The sequence below is a fragment of the Capricornis sumatraensis genome, chromosome 20 (assembly GCF_032405125.1).
Source record: "Capricornis sumatraensis isolate serow.1 chromosome 20, serow.2, whole genome shotgun sequence".
NCBI lineage: Eukaryota > Metazoa > Chordata > Mammalia > Artiodactyla > Bovidae > Capricornis > Capricornis sumatraensis.
Window position 1 is genome coordinate 52,927,783 of NC_091088.1, and position 27,722 is coordinate 52,955,504.

Consider the following 27,722-nt stretch of genomic DNA (forward strand, 5'->3'; position numbering starts at 1 on the left):
CATGTAAACCAAGTTATTCAGCCTCTTTTTCTCCACTAATATTTCCTACTACACTATCCGTTTCTAATCTCTCTCTATATCTGTAATTAAAGAAGTTTTTTCCTAGGACGCCGATTCCATCTCCCCTTCGAATTACCCTGGATCCACCGGGGCTGGACCCTGGCAGAGGGTAACAGGCAGGAAGGCTAGGGTCCCCCAAGCAGAGGAAATAGACTGCAAGTGTCAGATTTTTTTTTTCCTTCTTTGTACAAAATTAAAAGGAGGTTTCTTTTAAAATTCTGTGTTGCCATGACAACACCTGGTTCCACCTGAACTTAACTTTTCTCAAACCTTGAGCTAACTGATGTGTTTTTATTATGGAAATGTTTTTCTTAAGCTATGTTTAATGAACTATGTATTTATATTAGACTCTATCTTTTTTCAAGTCGTTTCCACCCAAGACTCAGAACCTATAATGGCTCAACAAACCAGTATGTTTTATTCATGGAAATGTTCTCTTAAGCTATGTTAATGAGACTATGTATTTGCTTGGAAACCTGTCTTTTTTCAAGATTCATGTCAAATGTTTGACATCTTGGGGGCTCATCCGTGATTCTTCAGGACAAGATAAGGATGCTTGGAGCTCTAGTTCTTTGTCCTCCTAGCAAACACATTTTCTGCCGTACTTTACTAGCTCTGTGGTGTGCTTGTGTGTGTGACTGATTGAAAGAGACACACATGTGTGAACCAAGAGCTGTGTTCCGATCTGCAGTTCCACAGTGACCTCACACGGCTTATGGCAGAAACCCTGTTGGGGGATTATACCGACCTGCTAATGTCAAGAGGCACCCAATGTCTCCTCCAGGGGAGCAGCCAGAGATGGATGAAGTATGTAGACCAAACTCTCCTTTCTCAGTCAAACTTTCTAGTCTCTTTGACCATTTCATAAATTTCTGAGAATTAGAACTACTAACCTAATCTGTTGGATCATAGACTTTCAAGAGATTTGTGATCTATGCTGTTACTGTGTACTGTTCCATATGTCCCAAACTTGAAGAGCCCCAAAGGTGAAAGGCTCATGTTGCTATGAGCCGTCAATGATGCCGGGATTCTTGGCCTCCTCCGGAGGATAGGAATTCGATCTGGGGCCAGTGACAAGGCTTGATAGCTCAGAGCTTTTGTGTAATAAAGTTTTATTAAAGTATAAAACAGATAGAGAAAGCTTTTGACATAGACATCAGAAGTGGGCAGAGAGAGTGCCCCCTAATATACCTGTTAGCAAGCTATTAGAGAAAGGAAATGTCTAAAAACTCTGAGAGTGGCACCAGGCCATTCACCCACAACATGAATTTTTGAGATAGCACTGGCATAGGGTGAGTCATCCTGGGCCATAAAATGACTGACATGAATCTTGAAGAAAGGCAGGGTTCCAAGCAAATACATAGTCTCATTAACATAGTTTATGAGAACATTTCCTTGAGTAAAACATACTGGTTTGTTGAGCCATTATAGGTTCTGAGTCTTAGGTGGAAACGACTTGAAAAAAGACAGAGTCTAATGTAAATACATAGTTCATTAAATATAGCTTAAGAAAAATATTTCCATAATAAAAACATTGGTTAGCTCAAGGTTTGAGAAAAGTTAAGTTCAGGTGGAAACAGGTGTCATGGCAACACAGAATTTTAAAAGAAACCTCCTTTTAATTTTGTACAGAGAAGGAAAAAAAAGGTCTGACATTTGCAGTCTATTTCCTCTGCTTGGGGGACCCTAGCCTTCCTGCCTGTTACCCTCTCAATACTTAAATATAATTTTATGTTAAAATGTATACTACAAATGGTAAATACTAAATAAATTCAATTTTAAAAACCACATTTTATATGTGTACATAAAACATACTACCAAAAGGTAGCATTGGTTTTAACTGGAAATTTAATTTTCTTCATTGAGGATAGCTGTATGTTTGTAATTAAAGATAATTTCACTTTTATAATAAAAAAGATTTTTTAAGACAGCTTAAAGAAAAATTAAATCATTTGACAAATTAGGAAGAGAAAAGTCATGTGTGTAGATTGGGGTTTAGAGCAAATCACATTTCTCAAAGGAAAAAAATTCCATGGATCAGGTCACCTGACAGGCAAGAAATTTTCAAGAGAAGGAAAGCAAGTCATGTCTTGACAAAGAAAAGAGGATTTCGGGAAACAAGGGGAAATAATAAGCTACCTTGCAGGTGCCTTGTGGATGGTCAACAGGCATTCTTTACTCCACTCTGGAAGACTGTGCAAGTAGAGCAGAGCTGGGGAGGGAGAAAGGAGTCAGGAAAAATCAGGTTCTTCTGGGAGTCCAAGTCAATCTACCACCTACAGATATTAGCCCAGAAAAGGCTTGTGCATCCTGCTCAATACCAGCATGATAGAAGCACAGGGTCATTTGCAGTTCTGGGCAGACTCTGCCCCTGGGCTCCAACTCCTGGGAACAGAGCGCTGGAGTCACAAAGACACAGACAAAGATGGCCCACACCTACTGTGCTATATGGATACATAATCAGAAACTCACTCATACCACGGGGCACTCAGGCACCCCAGAGGGCCACTCAATCATATACACTCTGGGGACAGTCAGTCACGATCGCAGTCAAAGGCACCCCCAGGTACTCACATTCCCATTGACAACCCATCATGGGGACACAATGACAACAAATTCAGACGCACCCTACCCACCAACAATATCACAAACACACCCTCAAGGGGAAATAGTTAGAAATCTCACAGTTAAGCCACCCCACGCCCACCGCTCAGCAAATGTTCATAAATACACACACAAAGTGGATACACAGCTTTGCAACCGCAGTCGAAGAACTTCACATTCACAAACAGTGCCACACCCGGTCACAAAGTTAAACTCCATCACACATGCACCATTATAACTGCAAATCAAGCCCGGCTCCCCGTCTTTACAGTTTGGTACAGGGTCACACAGACACAGAGACACAATCACAATCAGACACACTCCTCGCAATCTCCCCTTCCCAGCTGGCTGGCTCCCGTAGAGGCCGGAGGTTCCAGACACGCCCAGCTCCAACCCAACTCACCTATGATTCCTCAGGTCTGTCTGGTCAGCACCGCTCCACTGTACTTGAAACAAATAGAGCCCAGCAGCTTCCACGGCACCCAGAGGCTATTTGCCCCTACCCGCCAGAAAAACCCGCCCACTCCTCAGGAGAAGGTCTGCTTCTCGCGGGAGGGAGCACCAGGCCTAGAGGCCTCTGGGAGATGTAGTCCAGAGAGAGAGCGACAGAGCGAGAGCGAGAGAGAGGCTGCTAAGAGCTATCTCCAATTTAGAGAGAGGCTCTAAAAGCTATCCTGAGTTCCCCGTGGCGAGGAACCTGGACCTGGCAGCGCACCTGAGGCTTCCGCGAGTCTCAACTGACAAGAATTCCATGAGCAAACTTTAGTCAAGCCGACTCCACTGACTCCATCACCCTGTCCGCTGGCTATAAACCCCGAGCGACTGTTATATACCAAGTTGAGGTAAATCTCTCTTCCCTATTGCAATAGTCTTTAATAACGCTTTCCTTATGTGTATAACTTGTTTGGTGCAACTTTTCTTTGACACAGCCCAGCCTCAAGTTTCTGTTGAGGCTCTCGCTGGTTTTGGCGCTCACTCTGCAACATAGTGAGCCCCACGGCGTCCCGGGAAATGTAGTCCAGGACTTCGCCAACGGCAGGACGGACTCGGCCAAGGTAAACTGCGTTCCCTAGGCTCGGAGGCGGGGCCTGGCCTCAGCGAAATGCACAGGAGGCTGCTCAAGGTTACGCTTTGATCTGGGAGCGCTCAGATGCCCTTGAGACAAGCTGCTGAGGAACGTGTTTGGGAACCAGAAGAGAGAACCCGAATGTGGAACATGAGTGTCTGGGACCAAAGCAGCCTCGGGAGTTTAAAGGGGAGAAATTCACAAGTCCAGACACATGAGAGAGTGGGTAAAGGAGGGTCCCAGTGTGAGACCATGATGAGATTGCGAGTGTGACTACATTTAGGGGTTAGTTGAATGAAAGAGAGACTGCATGCGGTGAGGGAGAGGTAGCATCAAGATTGAGTGGTTTTGTGAGGATAGAGGGTCATATTGTGGGCTTGTGTGGTTGGGAGTATGTGTGTGTGTGTGTGAGAGAGAGAGAGAGATGCATGATTGTGGGTCGCTGTATTGGGTGGCTGAGATAGTGGAAAAATCTGAATCCTCTCAGCCGCATTTCCTCTTCAGATGCAGATATTTGATCAAAAACAGTAGTGACATTTGAAGATATTTGGATAAAGAGCACCAAGCAGAGAAAACAACTAAACATAAATGCTGTGGGTTAGACATAAGCCTCTCAATGGACACAAATTTGAGCAAACTTCGGGAGATAGTGAAGGACAGGGAAGCCTGACAGGCTGCTTGTTCATGGGGTTGCAAAGAGTCGGACACGACTGAGTGATGAACAATAACAACAAGCCATAAGCCTGGTATATTCAGTGAGCAGCAACTAGGACAGTGTGACAAAGTGGAGAGTAGTCAATGAGGTAAAACAGCTAATGAGAAGACTGATTATGGAAAATATTTTATGAAGTTTGGTTAGTCTTAGTGAGATGTAAAAGCAATAGTGGGTTTTGAACAGAAGAGTGACATGATCTTATATTTAAAAGAAATCATTTGGAGTGCTGAGTAGAGAGTAGGGTGTAGGGGGACACTAGCCAATGGGCTGGTGGAATAATCCAGATAAGAGATAATGGTGACTCAGTCTAGGGTGATGGCAGTGGTAGTTATGAGAACTAGTTGGATTCTAGATGCATTTTGAAGATAGCGCTAAATGGATTGGGTAATAGATTTGATGAGGGAAATGAGAGAAAAAGAGGAGCCTAGGCCGACCCACATATTTTTAGATCAAGAAACCAGAATTGTCATTTACTGAGATAAAACTAGAATGAACAAGTTTTAGTGGGCAGGTCATTTGTCTTTGCTCTGCTAAACCTCTGAGATCAGTAAGGCAAGATGAGAATTCTATGGAAATCTATTAAGATAAAACTAAATATAGTAACAGGTTGTTTGGGATTAAGTGGTGGCATCCTAGAGATATGTCCACATCCTAACTCCCAAGACCTGTGAATGTGACCTTATTTGGGGAAAAAAAAAGTGGGGGTGGTTCTTTACAGATGTAATTAAGATAAGGATATCGAGGTGAGATTATCCTGGATTATCTGGATGTGACGTAAATCCACTTAAAATAAACAGAAGATGAGAAGACATAGAAGAAGGCCATTTGAGGAAAGAGGCAGAGACTGAAGTTAAGCAGCAACAACCTAAGAACATCTGAAGTATTCCTGATTTTTGCTTTGTGTTTTGGGAATGCCTTGATTTTTCTTGGCTTTCTACAAACTTTGTAATTTTTTTGATGTTGTTGAAAGCCATTTGTTTAGGACAGTAGTATGCAGGAAAAGGTTAACATAGCAGAGTTGAGAAAACTTATCCTTTAAAGGCCTGCTTGAAGTTTGGCTCTTGATTTACAACTAGAATTTAAGATTTTGAGAAGATTGCCATTATCCTAATTGATAAGAATGGCTCACTATGTCTACAATGTTTGTTCAAACAATGTAATTTATGCTAAATACTTGCTTTCCTTCTGAGAGTCTGAAATTCTGGTATGTGCCAGGCAGAGCCTGCCTATGCAGCCAAGCCCCAATGAAAATACTAGATACTGAGTTTCTAACGAGCTCCCCTGGTTGTTACCATTTCACATGCACTGTCAAAACTCGTTCCTGGGGAATTAATGGCCTCTGTGACTCCACTGGGAAAGGATCCTTGGAAACATGGGGCTGGTTTTTCCTGAAGTTTGCCCAGTGTACCTTTTCTTTTTGCTGATTTTGCTTTGTATTGTTTTCCTGGAATTCTCCCAGTGAATCCTTGAAGCTTGGAGGGAGGGTTGATCTTGGAGTCTGGCAACACCATAGAAACTGAGGAAACTAATTTTTATACCTGAATTGGCATATATTTCCTTTTGTAAAGCCTTTAGTGTGGAGTTTTGAGTTAATCTAGTTAGGAGTTTTAACAACTAAGTAAATTCATACAGTTTCATTGTATTTATGTAAATTTCAAAGATAGCTAAGTGACAAATCAAGATATTATACTAATAAGACAATGGTCAGTTGGTATCTTGGGGTCAGAAATGATCACAGGGGGTGGGCATTTCTTCTTGAGGTACCAACAAGGTACCAACATACCAAGATTCTCCGCTTGTATGACGTTACCCTGAACTTACACATTCTATGTCCTTTTCTTCAAGTATTTTTGATTTCACAATTAAAATATTTAAAGATTACCTGATAATTTTGAAAATATTGAAAGAACTACTCCTCCATCAGAAAGTTTAGACTTACATCTAAATGATAAGCACAGTTCAAGAGTGAGGGGACACATGCATACTTACGGCTGATTCATGCTGTACAGCACAAACCAACAACATTGTGAAGGAATTATCCTCCAATTAAAAATAAAAAAATAAATGATAATCTCATAAAAAAGAAACAAAGTAAAAAACAGCTGGCAAGTATTATTTTCAGCAAAAATAATAGCTCAGACATGAATAACATTTACAAAATACTAATGTAACCATGAAAATTAATTTAAACCAATTTAAGTGTAATTGGAACAAGGTAAGTGTTTGCTGTTGTGAAGGATACTGGAGGAGGTGCTCCCATGGCTTCTCAGACAGGGGAGCCTCTACCCCCCTCACCCCAGTTCAGTTCAGTTCAGTCACTCAGTCGTGTCCGACTGTTTGCGACCCCATGAATCGCAGCATGCCAGGCCTCCCTGTCCATCACCAACTCCCGGAGTTCACACGAACTCATGTGCATCGAGTTGGTGATGCCATCCAGCCATCTCATCCTCTGTCGTCCCCTTCTCCTCCTGCCCCCAATCCCTCCCAGCATCAGGGTTTTTTCCAGGGAGTCAACTCTTCTCACTGAGGTGGCCAAAGTATTGGAGTTTCAGCCTCAGCATCAGTCCTTCCAATGAACAGCCAGGACTGGTCTCCTTTAGGATGGACTGGTTGGCTCTCCTTGCAGTCCCAGGGACTCTCAAGAGTCTTCTCCAACACTACAGTTCAAAAGCATCAATTTGGTGCTCAGCTTTCTTCACAGTCCAACTCTCACATCCATACATGACCACTGGAAAAACCATAGCCTTGACTAGACAGACTTTTGTTGGCCAAGTAATATCTCTGCTTTTTAATATGCTATCTAGGTTGGTCATAACTTTCCTTCTTTTAATTTCATGGCTACAATCACCATCTGCAGTGATTTTGGAGTTCCCCAAAATAAAGTCTGACACTGTTTCTACTGTTTCCCCATCTCTTTGCCATGAAGTGATGGGACCAGATGCCATGATCTTAGTTTTCTGAATGTTGAGCTTTAAGCCAACTTTTTCACTCTCCTCTTTCACTTTCATCAAGAGGCTTTATAGTTCATCTTGACTTTCTGCCATAAGGGTGGTGTCATCTGCATATCTGAGGTTATTGATATTTCTCCCGGCAATCTCGATTCGCTTGGGCTTCTTGTCCCAGTTCCCACAGAGGGTCACCAGTTTGTAGAGGAAGAGCTGCGCGGAGTCCTAAGTTGAAGCTTGTGTTCTAGACGCGGCCTGGAACTGGTTGACGCTTTGCCACAGATGTGAGGCGATGTGAGGCCGATGGTCTCTGACGAGCGAAGGGATAAGGTCCAAGACTAAGGTCTGTGAATTGAGACCTCTGGGCTTTTAAAAGGTTGTCCAGGCTCCGGACTACATTTCCCAGTGTCCAGCGTACCCGAGGCAACATTCTGTCCGCACACTCTTCGGTTCAGGACCATAGGAGGGATCGGCCGCGAGTCCCTGAGGAATATCCACAGCTTGAGGGAACCTCAAAGTCGAGTGAGTCTAAGACCCGGGAGCGGAGTGAACCCTGAGAGGCCCAGGCCGCGGGGCAGGGCAGTGAGAGGCTGAAGTTTTCAGAGTTTGAGGCTTTACCAGCAATGGGATGTGGGAGGGACAATGGTGGGAAGTTGCATGTGTGTATCCACGTGCGTGAGGGATCCTAGCAGCGAACCTTGGGTGCTTGTGTGAAATTGGTGCAGGAGCAAGGTATGGGAACCGTGGAGGGATATGTGTGCATAGTGCGATGGGGATGAGAGCTGTATGTGATTGTAATGGACCTTTTAGATGTGACTGTGCACGTGTATGATTGTGACTGTGTCACCAAGTCGTGAACTACCGGGGTCCAGCCCCAGTGGATCCAGGGTGATTCGAAGGTGGGGGGACGGAGTCGGCGTCTTTGGAAAAATACATATTTAATCACAGATATAGAGAGATTGGAAATGGATAGTGCAATAGGAAGATTAGTGGAGAAAAAGAGGCTGAATAACTTGGATTACGTGGAATAACATCCATGCTCCAGATGGGAATTCAGCCAGAAAAACGGGAGCAAGAAAGAAGCGACATGGGGGAATCAGTCTTTCCGGAAACTGATCCGATTTCTTTATTTTTGGGTTTGCTTATATACCTTTTGTTACACATAGGGATGAATACAGAGTCACGCGGGGGTCAGCAGTCCTGACCTTTATCAAAACCAGGTGCTTCACATAAATGTATAAAAAAAAGGTCTTAGGGATATTACATCATCTTCTGGCCATGGGTGAGACCTGCTGACAATTTATGATCCTTTCTTCCTGATAACCAAAAAACTTATTTCTTCCAAGGGTGTTTTTTCTTAAACCAGGCACCACCCTCCAAATAAAGTTACATTCCTATAGGGTGAGGGTGTAGTGAGTTACAATCAAGAAAGGAATTTATTTAACCCAAGGTTAACATGATTAATCTTAAAGGTTAATACTTATTTCTCCTATATGCTTAAAGGTTAATACTTATTTTTCATATATGTTAGTTATATTCATTATAAGGGTAGGGGACATGGAGATTTAGCAGCAAACATCAGCCCAACAAATGAAAATCCTTTCACCAATGTTCCCCTTAAGATCTATTTAGTCTTAAGATATGATAAAGTTACATTTTTACATAGCAAGGACACAGTGATTTATAACAAAGTACAGTGATCTATTACAAAAGAGAAAATCCATTAACTCAAAAAGTCTAGTATTGCTAACATCAAAAACTACTATATTTCCTTTTGCTATATTCCAAATACATTGATTAATATATTCCCAGGTGCCTAAGGATATGGAGGCCTGGCGGCAATCATTGACTCAACAAGAAGAAAAAGCCCTATGCTAATTAAGACTCTCAAAATACTCCAAAACTCTGTGCTGTTTATGGTTAAGAGGTAGTAAACAATCATGTGGCAGGAGTATGGATAATCCTGTCACACAAGCCAGTCTGTCAGCAGAGAGGTTTGACCTGAGACATCCTTGTCCCACCCAGAGCAGGGAATTAGCAGCAATTATTGACACAACAAATGAAAAACCCTTCACCAATATAATTCCTAACCAACCCATTATACTAATAATTTCTAACTCCCCAAAAGAATTTGCCTTTAATAAGTCTAAAACATCTCATGCCTCTCAGGTTGGGAGGCTGTAAACAATCACATGTGGCTGTACGAACCTATACAGGTGGGCTAGATAACCTTCAGAGGAGTCCGTAAGCTGAAACACTCTTGTCACACCCAGGAATTTTTATTGCCTTGGAGCTGCACGTTTACTCCTCCAAGAGAAACGGTTATGGGGGAGAGCCCCCCATAAAGTCAGAGGTGTAGGTGAGAGCATAAAACAGACTCTGGTTTTGGGGTTAGATGCTTGGGAACAGGGGGTTTCCTGAGGCTTGATCACGCCTTTGCGCATGCCAAGCCTCGTTCCTCATGACCTTTGCCATGGGCGGAGTTCCTCACACTGGCCCCCGGCAGTGAACGTGTATGTAAAGGTGGTAAATGTGGCAGCAGCTGTGGGGCCAGAGACGAGGAATTCAGCGTTGCGTTTAGTAACCTTCACAGTCTTTCGTGAAGGTGTGGGGAGTAGTTTCTGTGGGGGCTGCTTGGATTGGAATAGGATAACGTAAAATGAGGCGAGATGAATGGGAAACTATAGACCACATATTTGAAGAGTTTTTCTGTAAATTGAGTGAAGAAATAAAACAGCAGCTGGGGAGGGAGAGAGAACAACCTATCAGTATGGTAGCGGGAATGAGCCATGAGAGAAGGAAAAGTGGTTGTACCGGTAGGGAGTAAGCCAGGCTTATCTGTAGGTGTCCTGAAATTGCAAGAATAAAAGAAGGGTAGTAGCCTATGGGCTCCTCTGGGTAGCTCAGTGGTAAACAATCCTCTTGCCAATGCAAGAGACAGGAGTTTGATCCCTAGGTTGGGAAGATCCCCTGGAGAAGAAAATGGTAACCCACTTCAGTATTCTAGCCTGAAAAATCTCGTGGACAGAAGAGCCTGGTGGGCTGCAGGCCCTGGGGTGGCAAAAGAGTCCACTGAACAACAAATCGCAACTTAGCAACTGAACAAATAGCATTGTACAGAGTAAGCCATGAGCTCAAGTTTTGCGAAAAAAAAGGGAAAGAAATACCCTGTACTTGGTAGATGTCAGCAACAGTATGGCTGTTATGGGAGTTATATGTGGTCTCTTGGCATGAAATTCAAAGGTAGAGCATTTGTGGAGGAGGAAGGGAGAAAGTCTGAAAGTAATAAGAGCAAGGAGGACACCTGCCCCACTTAGAGACCCAGTGGCAAGAGGCTGTTGGGGGCGGAAAACATTGAGAGGGCTTCAGGAGTCCTCTGGAGAAAGCCAAGTTTCTGTTAGACCCAGAAAGGAGAAAGGATTGTTCAGGGAAGTGGTTGAAGATAAAAGAGGGTTTTGTTACTCTGAATTCCAGAGGATATACTGGAAAGTCTCAGGAATTGAGGGATGAGAAAATGGGACGTCCAACTGATGGGGAATATAGTAACTGTAAAGAGAGATCACCAAGGAGCCTAGGGCTTATTACAATATGATGGGCGTAAACATGGGTACAGGGGATTCTGATGCTTATTCTGATTGGATTCACAGCTGTGTTGGAGAGGTAGTATTAGGGTAGAATGAGGTGGACTTTTGAGTATTCCCTTAAAAAGAGGAAAGTCGAGGATAGAACATTTAAGAATGGTTGGAGTAGGCAGAATAATGTCCCTGTCCAGAACCTGGGCACCTATGAATATGTTAATTACAAGGCAAAAGAAACTTTGCAAGTGGGATTAAATTAAGGGTTTTGAAGTGGGGAGATTATCCTAGACTATCCCTTTGGGCCCAAACTATTCACTTGGATCCTTAAAGTCAGTGGACTTTTTCCAGCTGAATTTAGAGTTGCAGGGAGATGTGATCACAGAAGAATGGTTAGAGAGATACAAAGTTGCTGGTTAGATCAAGGAAGTTAGCCCAGGAGTGTTGGTGGCCTCTAGGAACTGGAAAACCTAAGGAAATTAATTCTCCCCTAGAGCCTGCAGAAAGGAACACAGGCTTGCCAACACCTTGCTCTTAGCCGAGTGAGAACCATGGCAGACCTCTATCTAACTGTAAGGTGATTAAGTTTTATTGTTTTAAGCCACTGCATTTGTGATTGTTTGTTACTCAGTAGTAGAAAACTAATACAGTGGTATAGTTTCTTAGACTCAGCATCATGGAAGAGTTTGAGCCATGTGTCATGAGGGGAACTCAACGCTTATTGATAAAATGTAGGACTTTAGGTAAAGCACATAGGCCCCCTCTTGTAATGTACTGTTTTGCTGCATTATGATATTGAAATTTAATGAATATGTCTTTGTGATCTAATATATAGTCAGTCTATAGGTATTTGTTTTGCAGTTGATTTATCTTAAATTGAGAAAAATATATTAAAATTCATTTTAATATGAATTATCAATGAAATTAATTATCAGTGAAATTTTATCTTGTATCAGCCTGTAACTTCTGCTTTATGAAAGTTCCACTGTTAGTTGATATATAGATATTCATAATTATTATATGTTTATTGTGAATTGTAAACTTTAGTATTTTAGCATCCTCAAGATCATAGCCCTTGGTTATTTTGTTTGCATTTGCCTTGTATATATTTCTTCATAATTTATAAAATAAATCTTTTATTGAAGTTTATCATATATATAGACAAGTGTATACACAGTGATGCAGACAACCAATAAGACCAAAATGGTACACCTTGAATCACCACAAAGGGAACACCCATGTAATAAGCACCCAGATCAAGAAATAAATCATCGCCTGCTTTCCAGAAGCCCCTGCTGTGCTCCTGTTCAGTCAGTAGATTCCCCAGAGTAACCACCAAACATCAGTTTTGTCTGTTTTTGAACATATGTATATGTGGAGTCATACAGTATAGAGCGTTTTGTGTTGACTTCTTTGTTCAACATTATGTTTGTGAGATTCATCCATATTGTTTTATGTAAATTTAGCTTACTGTTTGCCTTGCTGAATGCACTGGTATTCCAGTGCATGAATATACCAACTATATTTGTCCATTCAACAGTTGTTATACAGTTGGTTGACATTTGGCCTGTTTCCAGATTTGGACTTTCACAAATAATGATGCTAGGAGCATTCTTCCACTTGTCATCTTCTGTTCATATGTATTTGTTTCTTAGGTCTATTTCTAGAGAAACTTGCTGGATCATAGGGTATGTGAATCTGCTTAAGCAGATACAGTCCGTTTTCCAAAATGCACAAAATCAGTCCTCCAATCAACAGTTTATGCAAGTTTCAGTTTCTTCACTTTCTCATTGACATGTGGTATTATTTTTGCCACTGTAAAATTTTTGCCAATGTGGTGGATATATATGCAGTGGTATTGCGTTGTGGTTTTCTTAACTTATGACTAATGAAGTTGAGTGCTTTTGTTTTAATGTCTCTTGACCATATCCTTCCCAAAGGTAGGCAAATACCTGTTTAAGTCCTTTGGCCTTCCTTTGTGGAGTGTCTGTTCAAGTTTTGGGGAGCTTGTCTCCCTTTTCACTGTTGATTCTTAGGAGTTCTTTATTTGGAGTTCTGTAGTTTGGATATGAATCCTCATCAGCTATGTGTATTGCAAATAATATCTCCAAGTCCATTTTCACTCCTTTTCTGAGAAATTACTTTTTAAAATATAGTCTGAAAAAAATGTATAATCTGAATTATTTTTCCCTCTGTGGTTTGTGCTCTCTGTACCCTGTTAAGAAATCTCAATTCTCTCCTTTGATTTGTATTCCATCTCTAGAGGCTCTGCTTAGTTGCAAGTTGGATCACTTCTCTTTTTTTTAATTAATTTGATTAAAGTGTAGATGATTTCCAGTGTTGTGTTAATTTCTGCTGTGCAGGAAAGTAACTCAGTTATACATATATTCTTTTTCACATTCTTTCCCAGCATGGTTTATCATCGGATATTGAATATAGTTCCCTCTGCTATCCAGTAGGTCCTTGTTCATCCATCCTATATATATAATAGTTTACATCTGCTAATCCCAAACTCCCAATTCTCTCCTACCCTCCCCTACACCCCCCTTGGCAACCACAAGTCTATTCTTTATGTGAGTCTGTTTCTGTTTTGTTAGATACATTCTTTTGTGTCATATTTTAGATTCCACATATAAGTGATACCATATAATATTTGTCTTTCTGTTTCTGACTTAACTTCACTTAGTATGATAATGTCTAGGTCCATCCATGTCTTTGCAAATAGCTTTTTTTCATTTTTGAAATGGCTGGGTAGTATTCCATTGTATATATATGTACCACTTCTTCTTTATCTATTCATCTGTTGATGGACACTTGCATTTTTTTTTCCATGTCTTGGTAATTGTAAATAGTGCAGCTACGAACAGGAGGCAGGGATATGTATCTTTTCAAATTATAATTCTGTTTGGGTATATGCCCTGGTTGGGATTGAAGAATCATATGGCAACTCTGTTTTTAGTTCTTTGGGGAATTTCCATTCTGTTTTCCATAGTGGCTGCACCAATTTACATTCCCACCAAGAGTGTAAAAGGGATTTTCTTTCTCCACACCCTCTCCAGGATTTATTATTTGTAGATTTTAATGATGGCTATTCCAACTGGGGGGCTTCCCAGGTGGCTCAGTGGTAAAGAATCTGCCTGCCAATGCAGGAGACACTGGAGACATGAGTTCAGTCCCAGCATCAGGAAGATCCCCTGAAGAAGGAAATGGCAACCCATTCTTGCTTGGAAAATCCCAAGGACAGGGAAGCCGGGTGGGGTCCATGGGGTCTCAAAGAGTCCAAAATGACTGAGCATGCACACATGCATCCTGGCAGATGTGAGGTGATACCTCATTATAGTTTTGACTTCCATCTTTATTTAATTAGTGATGATGAGCATCTTTTCATGTGCTTGTGTCGTCTTTGAAGAAATATCATTTAGATCTTCTGCCCATTTTTCGATTGGATTGATTTTCTTTGTTGTTATTGAATTGTATGAGCTGTTTGTATATTTTGGAAATTAAGCCTTTGTTGGTTGCACCATTTGCAAATACTTTCTCCCAGTCTGTAGGTTGTCTTTTTGTTTTGTTTATGGTTTTCTTGCTGTGCAGAAGCATATACGTTTGATTAGGTCTCATTTGTTTATTTTTGCTTTTGTTTCTATTGTCTTAGGAGACTGACCTAAGAAAACATTGGTATGCTTTATGTCAGAGCATGTTTTGCCTATGTTCTCTTCTAGGAGTTTTATGTTGTCTTGTCTTATATTTAAGTCTTTAAGCTATTTTCGATTTATTTTGTGTGTGGTGTGGGGGTGTGTTCTAACTGCGTTGATTTACATGTGGCTCTGCAAGTTGAACCACTCTGACTTTCATTTTTTTCTTCCTGTAGTTGTCATCTGTTTGTTTCATTTTGTTCCATTTGCTAATGTTTATATCTCTTGTTCCATGTTGCACTTTCTGTAGGATTTGTCATACCTTTTGCTCTTTGTAGTTTATTTTTCAAGTCTGGAGTGGGTTTTGCCTAATATTCTCCTTCATTCTTGAATTCTACTAGCTTTCATATGGGGTCTGCCTATCACTTCCTCCTCTTTCCTGAAATCATTGTACCATTTGGCCATGTAGTCTTGCTTCTGAGCTGTGATTGTACCATAAATTCTTAAAATTCATATTGAAATTTTGGGTGATAATTTTAATCTTCTCTGACATTTTTAGTGAGTTTTCTTTATACATGGGGAATTGGGGCACTCTTCAAACTTTTATCTAACTATATTTTTGGACATGGTGTTTCTAATTTTGTTTTGGGATGTGATTTTTTTTTTTTTTATATATGTGTCACTGGCACTTCCCTTCAAAAAGGCAAATGGGGCAGAGGTTCTGCTCAAGAGTTACTTCCTCTGTTTCTGCAGTAAGAGATAGTTTCTTTAAAAGCTAGCCCCTCCGAATAGTCAGGCCTTCTTTGCTGTTTACGACCTAACCTGGTTCAGGAAGATTCCTACTATCAGCTCTGATAGTGTTTTCTTTGCTGAAATTAAAAAATATCGTCAAGCTCCCAGTTCAATGAAGCTAGCATTACCCTGATTCCAAAACCAAGCAAAGCCTATCTCATATAAATATGATACAAAAATCCTCAATGAAATACTAATAGACCAAATTCAGCAATGTATAAAATGAATTATACAGCATGATTGGGTGGAATATATCCCACATATGCAAGGTTATCTAAACATCTAAAAATAAATTAATGTAACAGCTGAAGGACACAGGATTTCTTTTTGAGGTGATGAAAATATTCTGAAATTGACTTGCGGTGGTTGCATATATGTTAATTTGCTAAAAAAAAAAAAACCACTGAACTTACTTTAAATGCATTGATTGTAGGGTATATGGATTTTATATCAGTTAAGCTGCTTAAAAAATAAAAGAATACAGCCTATGTATTTTGAATTTTTCCACCTTGAATCCCTCTGTCATCTCCATGCCTCTTTTTACTACCTGCACCATCAATCACCTCCTTTTCATAGGATTTCTGCTCACAGAAAGTCTCATTCAGCATGGTCTATTCCTCATAAGAATGAGTATTTCTTAAGTCTTCTTTGAGAAAATGTCTCTTTAGATCCTTTACCCATTTTTTGACTGGGTTTTTGTTTTTTGATATTGAGCTGTTTATATATTTTGGAGATCAATCCCATGTTGATTGCATTGTTTGCAAATATTTTTTTCCCATTCTGTAGGTTGTCTTTTCATTTTGTTTATCATTGCCCTTAGTTTTGTCATGAGAGTGCTTTAGATGAAAATGAGTCAGTAAGTTTTATATACTTTGGTTGGACATGGGGGAGATGAAAGGCCACTGTCATACAGGGATACACAGGAAGGCCCTGGGCAAATTCACGGGGCTCCCAGATTGGAAAATTCCCCCTGGGGGATATCTAACTTGGGGTCCTTTTTGTTAAAGGGGCCATTCAGAGCAAGTCAGAATGGCCTTATCTCATATCTGAATATTCTGATCCATGTCATGATTTATCATAACTGGTTGGACTGAAACTTCATCCTGCTGTAGTTTAGTCTCTTGGGTTTTGGATAGGGCCAGAATGTATGCAGATTGCCTCTGACCTTCCTTCAGGGAATAAAATGGTATTCTTAGTCCATTTGAAAGCTCTGAGGAAAGCCTGACCTCTTAGGATTCCTTCCCTCTAGCTCCACTTTCTCAAAACTGCTTCAACTACATGAGAAATCCAGAAGACTAGTGACTCTTGGAATTTTAAGTTATGGCCCATGTGAGTTGGAATTGCTTCTCTCCAAAAATATAACTATTTATAATAATAATATAGAGCTTCTATGCTGGCTCAGATGGTAAAGAATCTGCCTGCAATGCAGGAGACCCAGGTTCGATCCCTGGGTCAGGAAGATCCCTGGAGATGGGAATGGCTACCCACTCCAGTATCCTTGCCTGGAGACTTCCATAGACAGAGGAGCCTGGCAAACTAAAGTCCATTGGGTTGGACACAACTGAAGTGACTTAGCACGCACGCATAATTATAATAAGATAACCATTTATATTACATCATGTGAATATTTTTATTCCTTATCCTTAAACTGCTTACCTGACTCACTATTCAACATGGTAAGTGATATTTGTGGAACAGTTTAGTACCTTCTCTGTATGTCCCTCGTCTCTCCCAACATGGCATTCAATACCTCTTGTATCCTAATATTTTGATGGAGCACTGAAGGAGGAGAAATATATTCCCTTAAAGGAAATAGTAGAGACTTTTAAAGATCAAACTGTGGCTCCTGAGTCATTCTGTTATGTACCTGAAACTATCACAACATTGTTAATTGACTGTACTCCAATGTAAAATAAAATGTTAAAAGACATCAACTGTGGTTCATCAAAGTGGAATTGAGTGACTAAAAAGGACACACTATATGAAAGCTTTTATTTACCCTGTATGATGGGGTGTTTCATTTAGGAACGATGAGAGTCAGTGTTAGTTGGTATTTATTTTAGTAGTGGCACTTTGTCATGCTTTTAGATAGAGGATATAAGAAGAGGTTGAGTTCAGAGAGATGTGGGATCTTGCCAAGAAACCAATGAGAGATTAATATCATTAAGAAGAAGTGCAGATGGTCAGTTACTTAGCTGATAGCCTAGAGATTTTGTACATCTCCACAAAAAATGGAATTCAGCTAGGGAGTATATCTCTTAAGAATCCTTTCAAATTCAACTAATAGAAAATTCAAATAAAAGAAGGTGAAAAAAAAAAAACACAACACTTTTCTCATACAATAAATCTGAAGTTAATTATTCCAGGCTGGTGTAGCCTCTTGGTGGTATCAACAAAGAACTCATATGATACCTGTTTTTCTGGGCTACCATCCAGTTGTCTTGGTGTTTGTTACAGGAAGGTCATAACATTGTTGTGACTGACAACAGGAGATTTTAAGAGCATATAGGCACTTGGTTTAAGGGACACTAATTTCCCTGTTGTTTCCTCCCCTACCCTAGAGGCAGCCAACTCCAGTTTCTGCTGAATGTGTATACCTCTTCCTGCAGTGCCCTTTTCCATCTTTTCCCTGCCTATCTAAAAGGTTTACTTCACCATTGATGTTTGGGTTTGTCATTTCAGCAGCTGATGATATTCAGGGATGTAGCTGTAGACTTCTCTCAAGAGGAATGGGAGTGCCTAGACTTAGAACAGAGACATCAGTACAGAGATGTGATGCTGGAGAACTACAGCAACCTGGTCTCACTGGGTAAGCTTCAGAATTTCACCCCAGAAATCCCTGATTTCTACATTGTGAATTTTTGGATTGTCTTTCAAGTGTCTCGGGATTTCTGACCTATATCTGGGAAAATGGTGTGTGCTTTGTACATTTGGCAATAAGTTATCATTTTTGGGAACCTCCATCTTCCCCATCTTTTATGCCTTTTTCTTGCCCTTTCTAGTAGCTAAGGGACTTAGGAAACCCTTACCAGGTGGTAATTTCCTATTTCTTATTTTTTGACCAGGACTTTGCATTTATCAGCCGGAAGTATTCTCTTTACTGGAGAAGGGAAGAGAACCCTGGATGGCTTTGAAGGATGAGACTTGCCCAGGTGAGTGAGGGCTGAACAAGGAGGCCATCACTGCAGATAATAGCCCAGATGTTTAGTGAGACAGCAGCATCTCTGTAATATTGGTCTAGAGTTTCCTCCTCAGAGGCCAAAAGCCTGTGGATAAAGGCCTAAAACCTAGAAATAAAAGTAACCTTTTCCATGTGAGTGAGTGAGTGAGTGAAGTCGCTCAGTCGTGTCTGACTCTTTGCGACCCCACGGACTGTAGGAGCCTATCAGGCTCCTCCATCCACGGGATTTTCCAGGCAAGAGTACTGGAGTGGGTTGCCATTTCCTTCTCCAGAGGATCTTCCTGACCCAGGGATTGAACCTGGGTCTCCCACATTGTAGGCAGACGCTTTACCGTCTGAGCCACCAGGGAAGTCCATGTGAAGTTCCAAATAAATCTCTTCACCTCAAAATACCACTCCATTTCAGTGCTCTCATTTTTCCTTCATGTTACAGAAAGGTAGGTGCCATTGTTTTTCTCCAGTGGTCAATGGTTTAGGGTCAGTTTCTTCCCATTTCTCTTTTTTTTTCCCCCGTTTAGATATTTGTAAATTCACTCACTAAAAAAAAAAATTTTGACTCTATTTTTCATTTTACCTGTTACCTCTTGAATTTCTCTTATTTTGCATAGTTTTTGCTTACTGCTACACTTCCTTCATTAATTAATTCTTTCTTTTAAGCAATGTTTATTAATTTTCCTAATTTCATTTTAGGTTAAAAAGGGTTAACAAAGAATCTGTAATCAATTAAGAAATGTGGTATTCTTTTCTGTGACTGGAACAATTTCATTAACTTCTGCAAAGCAGTCTCTGTGTTAAGAGAAGGCCTTATAGGCTGCTTTGTTATGGTTTCTGGTTACAGTGAAGAGGAAATGGCAAGAGAGGTTAGGGCTAATGAAAGACAATAAGCAGAGAATACAGTGTCATAAAAAGCCAGTCCTGCCTGTCAAAAGGAAGCAAGGGGTATATTTGGCAAGAGAATGGTAATTGGTGAATTTTCTATTATAGCCAAGCATCAAATTGAAATAATTTACTCTTGAAGCTTCTTTTTTACTTGAAATATCAAGGAAGGAAATTTAATTCCTTATTGGAGTCATGTAGTAGCTCAGTTGGTAAACAATCTGCCTGCAATGCAGAAGACCCAGGTTCAATCTGTGGGTCGGGAAGGTCCCCTGGAGAAGGGAATAGCAACCCACTCCAGTATTCTTGCCTGGAGAATTCCATGGACAGAGGAACTGGTGAGCTATAGTCCATGAGGTCACAAAAAGTCAGACATGCCTGAGTGACTAACACTTCTAAATTTCTGAACCCATATTGATGTGTTTCTTTAAATTAAATTTATTTATTGATTGATTTTTGGCTGTGCTGAATCTTCATTGCTGCATGGTCTTTTCACTAGTTGCAGTGAGCAGGGTCTACTCTTCGTTGTGGTGCACAGGCTCCTCATTGCAGTGGCTTCTCTTATTGCGGGTCACAGGCTCTAGGGTGCAGGCTTCAGTAGTTGTGGCTTGTGGGCTAATAGTTGTGATTCCCAGGCTCTACAGAACAGGCTCAGTAGTTGTGGTACGTGGACTTAGTTGCTCTGTGGCATGTGGGATCTTCCTGGATCAGGGATTGAACCTGTGCTGCCTGCATTGGCAGGCTCTTAACTGCTAGATCACCAAGGAAGCTCAAACATAATTATTTTTAAACTCTGTCTCATAACTCCAATATTTAGAATCCCTATAGATCCGTTTCGGTTCTCTGCTGTTTCGATAGTTTCTGCATTCGTGTTGTATGGTTATTTTAATTTTGTGCAACACTTATCTGTAAAATGTGAAACTAATGACTAGGTTATCTTCTTTTATAGAGAACTTTGTATGCTACCAAGTTCTGAAACATTTTTGTTGTTATCTCAATCCATTGCCCTCCTTGGTCACTGGGATGATTTGAAACTGATCTGTAGTTCCTGTGTAGGTCTGCCTCTCTTTTACCCACATTCCTAGGTTATGGTCCTTGAGTTACAAGTCAACGTGAGAAATGTTTAGGACGCCCCCTGTAGACCAACCCTAGATACCAATCTCTATTACTTTAGCCTTGAAGATGTTGTATGTTCTATCAGTCTCTAAGTCAAATGACCCTGATGCTGGCAGAGATTGAAGGCAAAAGAAGAAGAGGGCAGCAGAGAATGAGATGGTCGGATAGCATCATCAACTTAATGGACATAAATTTGAGCAAACTCCAGGAGATAGCGGAGGACAGAGGAGCCTGGATTGTTACAGTCCATGGGGTCTCAGGGAGTCAGACACGACTGAGCAACTAAGACATGGAATTGCAAAGAGTCCGATATGACTGTGATACTGAACAACAACAAAGTCAAATGCTAATACCAGTATAATTTCAATAATAAAAATTGGATAAGCCCTTCAGTATATTCACATAGTAGTAGTTGTAGTATTTTTTTGCTTTGTTCTTCTGAAATATTTTACCAGTAAGTTTGATATCCCATGGAGGTTTGGTAAAAGTCATCTGGGAAAGAACTTAAAGTATAAAATCAAATGGAAGAGCAATGCTATAAACTCAAGAAATAAACAAAAACACCTTGGTTGGGATCATCTGACAAAATATGACTTGGCTAAGCCCCGTGGAGAAAATGAGCAAGGCAAAGTATTTAAATGTGCAAAGACAAATGAGTAAGTAGGTATGATTTTCCATTTCTCTGAACATAGATATGCTTTTGTTTGTTCTTACCTGTACAGAAAGTGATATAGAATTATGTGTACTCATTTCAGTAGAGATGAAAGGGATTAGATAATGAGGTGTATCATTAGTACATTGTTATCACATTGTCCCAGTTGTGCTTCCTTGTTCCTGATTTTTTTGCTATTATCCTTTACTCCATCCTTTGGCTCCCTTTGCCCTTCTTTGATCTGTAGTATATTTTTTTTAACAGAATTATTTTTTTAATGCCTAACGTGCTAAATGTTGATTATACCATACTGGGTAAAATAGTCTTAAGTCTTTAAATTGATATCCCATTATTGGTATAGTATCAGAACAATCTTTTTTTATTTACTCCTCAGATGAATTTGACCTGAACAAAACTTTGTATATCTAATCACCTGCCTTGGCTTCTTTAGTTCTTTTAAATTTCTATTTATTTCTTTCCCTTTTTTCAAATTGTCCAAAATTTATGGATTTGTTAAGCCACTAATATTTCATATGCTCTATTTACTGTAGGATTTATTCCTATATCTACATTGAAAACCTTAATTCTTTCTGAACAGAAAAACAGTATGAATTTATCTTCTTATCTTTCAGACATGCAATCCAGGTATCAGACCAAGAAGTTATCACCAAAAAATGGCATTTTTGACAGAGAAATATCTCAATGGGAAATAATGGAAATTTGTAAAAGACATAGCCCTGAATGTTTATGTTTTAGAGGTGATTGGCAAAGCAAAGGTCAGTTTGAAAGACAACAGGAAAATCAGGAAGAATGTTTGAAGCAAGTTATACTCAATTGTAAAAATAAGTCCCATTTTTAATCTTCATCAGAGATTTAACACAGTAAAGAAACTGAATGAATTTAAAGAGTGTAGGAAAGCCTTTTGTTCTGACTCAACTGTATTCAACATCAGTTAATTCACACTGGTGAAAAATTTTGTGAAGATAAGAAATGTGAGAACTTTTATCTTGATTCAGAACTTATTCAGTATCAGACAGTTTATATTGCTAAGAAAACATGACTGTAAAGAATATGGGAAGGCTTTCAGTTTGTGTTCAAGTCTTACTGGTCATAGGAGAATTCATACTGGTGAAAAACCTTTTAAATGTAAAGAATGTGGGAAGACCTTTAGATTTCATTCACAATTTAGTGTCCATAAGCGTATTCATACTGGTGAGAAATATTATGAATGTAAGAAATGTGGAAGGCCTTTAGTTGTGGCTCAGACCTTACTAGACATCAGAGAATTCATACTGGTGAAAAACCCTATGAATGTAATGAATGTGGAAAGGCCTTTAGTCAGCAATCATATCTTACTAAACATCAGAGAATTCACACTGGTGAAAAACCTTATGAATGTGAAGAGTGTGGGAAAGCTTTTGCCCGTGGCTCACACTTAATTCAACATCAGAGAATTCATACTGGTAAGAAATCTCATGAATGTAAAGAATGTGGAAAGGCCTTTATTCGTGGTTCAAATCTTGCTCAACATCAGAATGTTCATGTTGGTAGCAAACCCTTTGAATGTGAGAAATGTGGGAAAGCCTATATCTGGAGTTCACACCTGACTCGACATCAGTGAATTCATACTGGTAGGAAGCCTCATGAATGTAAGCAATGTGGGAAGACTTTTATATGGGCCTCATACCTTGCTCAAAATGAGAAAATTCATAATGCAAGGAAACCCTGTGAATGTAGGGAATGTGGAAATACCTTTCTTCATGGTTCAGAATTTAATTGGCATCAGAAAATTCATACCAGTGAGAGAAACTATGAATGTAAGGAATGTGGAAAGACTTTTTTTCGTGGTTCAGAACTTAATTGACATCAGAAAATCTGTACTGGAAAGAGATCATATGAATGTGAAGAGTGTGGAAAAGCCTATTGAGTTCACAACTTACACAACATCAGAGAATACATACTGCTGAGGAACCTTATGTATGTAAAGTCTGTGGGAAATCTTTTATCTGGGGTTCACAGCTAACATGACATAGCAAAATTCATAATGATGCAGAACCCTATAGATGTAAGGAAAGTGGCCAGATCTTTAGTCGCCATTTGTTTTTTGCTGAACAGAAAATTCACATTGATGGGAATCTCTATCAATGGAAAGATTATGGGAACACCACTAGTCGTGACTGTGACTTTGCTCAACACCAGAGTATTTACACTTTTGAGAAATCCTGTGAGCATAAAGATTTTGAGATGGTATTTTCTCCAGGCTCTCACTTTATTTCACTCTTGTGAAATCTTGTGATATAAAAATGTAGGAAAAATCTTTATTCATGTTGTTAATTGACTTCAGTTAATTCCTTTTTTTTTGAGAATGCCTGTAATGTAAATAATATGGGAAGACCTTTTGACAGAGCACACAACACACTCAACAAAAGGAATTAGAAAAAATTCCTAATGCAGTGTATATTAATAGAGGAAAGCATTTACTGAGTAGTCATCAATTATAAGCTATCAGGGTAAAGCCATAAAAATGAGATGATAGCATGAATCCTTTTGAATGACTCTTAAGATTCTCCACATCATTTTATGCTACATAGCTTAAAGCTCAAATCATGTAGGGAAACTTTGCATTACTACTTAAATCTTGTTTGTTGCACTTCCCCAAAATCATACCAAAGGCAAATTTGTCCTGCAATTAATCTGGAAAAGCCTTGAGCTATGTCATACAACTTATTTGCCATGTCTTAGTTCTGGTGTCTTTTACCTCCTAATTTTTTTGGCAGTAACTTATTTCTGTGTCTGTTTGCTTACTTATGAGATTGTAAAGGTTAAATGAGTTAGAGGATTTAAATGACTTAATGATCATCTTTAAGACTAGTATTAGACTATTTCTATGAGAAGAAAACCTTAAGAGTATAATAATTACAGACAAATATGCCATCTGTATGTATGTCTTATTGAAGAGCAGAATTTTAATTCTGAAGATAAACCAGTAAAATCTAATGAAGCAAAACAAGCTTTGATTCAGTAATAATTTCATTTGCTACATAAACTTATACTATAAAGAAAGCCTTATGGTTTAGTGAAAGTGGGGTTGTTGAGTGCTCAGTATTTTTTTAAGGCATTTGGAAATGATTTGTTTCTAACAAATTTCTAAAGCCAAGTGTCATTATCCATTTTATCACCACAGTTAAATTTTGCAAATTAGAAAATAGTGGAATGAATTCTGACCTCTTGGAAATTGAGGTCTACAATTGAGGTCTACTACATATATAAACAGGGCTTCCCTGGTGGAAACAATTCTCAGATTAATAAGTAAATCAAAAGTGAAATTACAGCTATTTGGATGTGAATGATAATGAATCTCCTGTAAATAAAAATCTTATGACTGTAACCATAGACTTCTCAATGGAAATTGTTTTATGTATAAAACCAAGAAGATTGAGGGCAGTTTATTTCTTGTCACCACTATATCTCTAGCTCTTAGAATAATTCGTGTCATATTGTTGGGTCCAAATATTTGTCAGGTTAAATGATGATTACTCAAGCTAAAATAAGTAAATGCCCCCGAGTAAATTGATGAAAATGTTTAATGAAAATAAAGCCAAAATCATGGAATAAAGAACAAAAGTTTTTTTATTTTAAAAGTGAAGGTTATGTATTTTATTAAAAATATATATTTATTTAATTTTTTTATTTGGCTGCACTTGGTCTTGTTGTGGCATGTGGGATCTAGTTCCCTGACCAGGGATGGAACCCAGGGCCCTCGTATTGGGAACATGGAGTCTTAGCCACTGGACCACCAGAGAAGTCCCTAAAACAGAAGGTTTTGTATTTTAAATCAAAATGTTTCTTTGAAGAAAACTTCTTTACTAGACTTTTAGAGTGCCTCCACATTATAGGAAAGGAGAACTGTGATATAACTATATGTTTAGAGGAATTTTTAAAGGTCATGTAAATATATGTAAACTACTAGACACAATTTTTTTAAATTTAGAAAATTAAGTTTATTTTCTAAATGAATCATTTTCTTAAATGATTAAAATTTGAGAGTAAATGAAAAGGGCTAATTGGAAAAAAAAATTTTTTTAAGTCATGTCAGACCAGATAATTATACAGGCTGCCCCCTGAAAGAACAGAAAATCCTATGAAAAAGTTGTTCACTCATGCTAAAAGACTACCATAATTCTGATAATAAAATTAGATGTAAAGTAGCCCTTGAACAAAAAATTCCAGAATAATGCCACTTATACATGAAAAAATAATATGATAGTCAAATGATATTTACTCAAAATGTTTAACTTCTGATCTGGATAGGTGGTAATTCTACAGTTTAAACAACAGCAAGATATGATGAAAACGTACCTTCTCAATTTAGTACTTGATTTATTCTACTTGCACTTTCTCAGTACCTTTTAGTATTACATGAGTTAAGGAATGCTGAATATGTGTATTTATATTTAGTGCATTTATAATTCAGTTATTTAGCAGTAGTTAAACAATATTAGGGAAGAGTCACTCCCTCCTGAATCACTGTCTTTTATGGAATTTCACAACTCATGGAGAAAATGAAAATTTTTATTACATGGCTTTGTTATTAATAAACCATTCACGCTGACTGAATTATTTTTAAGGTGACAAGTACACCAAGAAAAATAACATTTAGAGCTCTCTGGACATCTGTATACATTTAAGTAGGAGGCGTTCCTTTTTTCTTTGGCCTAGATTGCCTTGTTGAGTGTATTATCTTGTTCCTACCTCCTTCATGGTGAATTTCTGGATCTCATTGAATTACTGAGGTACATGCTTCTTGAACTCTATTGATATGTTTGTGGATATTGATAATGTCTTCTCTAGTCTGTCTTATAGGTGATAGAATGGCCCTTAGTTTTTTCCTAACCACCATTCTTTGCAGGAGCCATTAAACTAGGACCATTTTGGGAAAGAACTTATTAATAATTAGTCTTAATACAACTGGATAAAATGTAGGGGGGATTAGATTCATGCTAGGCAGTATAAAATAGGATAAATTCCCAACAAAAGGTCTAAATATTTTTAAAGGAGGAGAAAAAAAATGAAACTTTATTACAGGAAAACATGAGTGAATTCCTTTATAACTTTGGAACTGAGATATCAATAACTGTGATTCAAAAATCCAGTAGAAATGAGGAAGAAGTCAATTTTTTATAGAACTAAAGCAGTATCAACAAAGATAAAGGAAAATTGCAAATTAGAGATATTTGCAACTATACCACAAACTCATATTCTTAAAGAGCCTAAAAGTTGAGAATATAAGACCACCACACTGAAACAACACTTTATACCAATCAGATGGACAGAAATCCAACAACTCATTAAAATATTCTATTGGCAAGACTGGAAAAACAAGGACTCTCACATTGATGAAAATGTAAAATAATAGAACTAATATAGGAGAGAACTGAGCAATGTCCATGTGTTTTATATATATATATACCTTAAGACTGAGACCCTTGCTTCTAAAGATACACTGGTGAAGTTACAAAATGTGGTATGCACAATTTTTTTAAAAAATGCTGTATGTGAGTGAAGCAGGCTAGAAATAAGATGTCCAGCATAAACTAGATGAATTAACTTCATATTTATCTAACAGTGGGCTATCATGTAGCTGTATTCTAATAGGGAATTAGCTTCAGGATACATTAAAGAAGAACATAGGTATGTGGAGAATAATATGTATATTATTCTAATATTTGTAAAAGGAAGAGAGGAATGCTATATATGCCTATACTTTCAAAAATAATCAAAATGAAACAACAGTAGGGAGAGGGCTCTGTCCCTGCCTCACAGCGTGAGAATACAGTCACTAAAGGGCTCAGCAGCCGAGGATGTTAGAAGGCGGCAGGTGCGCCTGTCACACCCCCACAAAAGCGCACGTGCACACAGTCGGGCGCTGTGGAAGGTAAAGTCCGGCGCTATTTCACTTTACTCAAGTGGCTCCTCAGAGGTTCTAGAAAACCTCAGAGGTTACCAGAGCTTGAGTCTTGCACTGATGCCTTCAGAGAAATAGAAGTCCAGGACTGAAAAAGCTGCAGAAGTCTAACAAGTAGTGTCTAGATTTCTCAGACAGAGCTCTGGCTCAGATGCTGTGACGGTGAATACCGGGTTGCTGCTCAAAGGGATTCAAGGATGTGATGCTTGCTTTATGGTCGTGGTGGGTATGTGTGTCCGTGTGTGTGCACGGGCGCACGCACAAGTATCCTCTACTGGGGAAGGGAAGACTGTGCTTGAGTCTGAGAAACGCTAGTGGATAATCATATAATCTATCTGGGATTGTTAAAGTGTCTGGGGATGGTGTGACTATAGCTTTAAGGGTGAAGTCTGGGATTAATCAGTCTATGACTATTTTATAACTCGTTAATAAAATGATTTTTCTTTATTTGCATGGTTCTGTACTTAGATTCCTATGAAATTATAGAAGTGTTAAGTGAAAGATATATGAGGAGTTCATTTGTAGCAGTGAATGTGCGCATAG

General features: G+C 39.1%; 1 protein-coding gene and 1 pseudogene across 1 annotated transcript in view; one reads left to right on the forward strand and one right to left on the reverse strand.

Annotated features, from left to right (window-relative positions):
- The window catches only part of LOC138095965 (zinc finger protein 30 homolog), a 65,074-nt gene that overhangs the window by 15,208 nt on the left and 22,144 nt on the right, over nucleotides 1-27,722 (reverse strand). The gene's annotated exons all lie outside the window — the stretch shown is intronic.
- LOC138095970 (zinc finger protein 790-like) lies at nucleotides 16,710-23,500 on the forward strand (annotated as a pseudogene).